The sequence below is a fragment of the Tenrec ecaudatus genome, chromosome 3 (genome assembly GCF_050624435.1).
Source record: "Tenrec ecaudatus isolate mTenEca1 chromosome 3, mTenEca1.hap1, whole genome shotgun sequence".
NCBI lineage: Eukaryota > Metazoa > Chordata > Mammalia > Afrosoricida > Tenrecidae > Tenrec > Tenrec ecaudatus.
Window position 1 is genome coordinate 152,051,409 of NC_134532.1, and position 1,621 is coordinate 152,053,029.

The window sequence follows — 1,621 nt, forward strand, 5'->3', positions numbered from 1 at the left end:
AGACGCCGGATAGGGAAAGATATGACAAAATAATAATTTATAAATTATCAAAGGCTCATGAGGGAGGGGAGAGTGGGGAGGGAAGGGAAAAAAGAGGACCTGATGCAAAGGGCTTAAGTGGAGAGCAAATGCTTCGAAAATGATTAGGACAAAGAATGTACAGATGTGCTTTATACAATTGATGTATGCATATGTATGGTTTTTGATAAGAGTTTTATGAGCCCCTAATAAAATGTTAAGAAAAATTTTTTACTGAAGATCATCCAACAACCGTTTCAGCAGTCCATTGACAAGGGGCTTCCACAGATGCAGACAGATACAAAAGAAGGCATGGAACATGGGATATTCTTACTGGTGTCAGATGACTCTTGACTCAAAGCAGAGAATCCCAGAAAATATGTTTACTTATGTTTATCAACTAAAATAAGACATTTGATTGCATGATTTAAAATCAGGAGTGGTGTGAGACAGGGTTGTATCCTTTCACCATAATTAATCAATCTGCATGCTGAGCAAATCATCAAAGACACTGGGTTCTATGAAGAAGGACGTGGCATCAGAATCTGCAGCATGCAGTGACACAACCTAACTTGCTGAAAGAGAGGATGATGAAGCACTTACTGATGAAGATCAAGGATTGCAACCTTCAGTGTAGCTTATGACTCAATATCAGAAAGACCAAAATTCTCACAGCTGGACCCATAGGTAACGTCATTATAAATGGAGAAGAGATTGAAGTGGTCAAGCATTCTGCCTTGTTTGAATCCATAATCAATGCTCATGGCAGCGGCACCAAGAAATCAAAAGATGCATTGCATTAGGTAAATCTGCTGCAAAGACCTTTTTAGAGAATTGAAGAGCAAAGATGTTAGTGTGACCCAAGGCACGATGTTCTCCATTGCATCCTAAGCATGTGAAAGTTGGACGTTAAATAAAGAAGACTGAAGAAGAATCATTGCATTTGAATTGTGGTGCTAGAGAAGAACATTTACAGTACCATGGAGTGTTAAAAGGACAAACTGGTCTGTCTTGGAAGAAATATAGCCAGAGTGCTCCTTAGAGGCAAAGATGGCAAGGCTTTGTCTTACATACTTTGGACATGTTTTCCGGAGAGACCAGTCCCTGGAAAAGGACAGCATATTTAGAAAAGTAGGAGAGGCAGTGAGGGAGAGGAAGGCTCTCAAGCAGATGAATGGGTACTCTGGCGCCATGAGGGGCTCAAGCATTGCAGCAATTGGCAGCATGGTGCAGGCCTGGGCAGCATTTCATGCTGTCATGCATCAAGTTGCTATGAGTGGGAACAGACTCCGTGGTACCTAACAACAACAACAATGACAGTGACAACAACAACAACAATGCAGCTAAGGAGCAGTGCAGCCAAGGGATCCCAATGGAACTGTTTTACTCTGTACTCTAGGGGCATTATGAATCAGAATTCACCGCAAAACAAACAGCAAGCCTGTTTCTTCATTTAGAAAATGAAAGTCTTGCCTTTCCTTAGTTGTTACGATTAAATGAAATAATGTGAATTGAACAATCATCAGTTGGCCCTTATTAATTGTTAGACTGGGAACTCACTGTACACTAGGATCCCTTCTGTCCTATGTGTTTTATAACACCA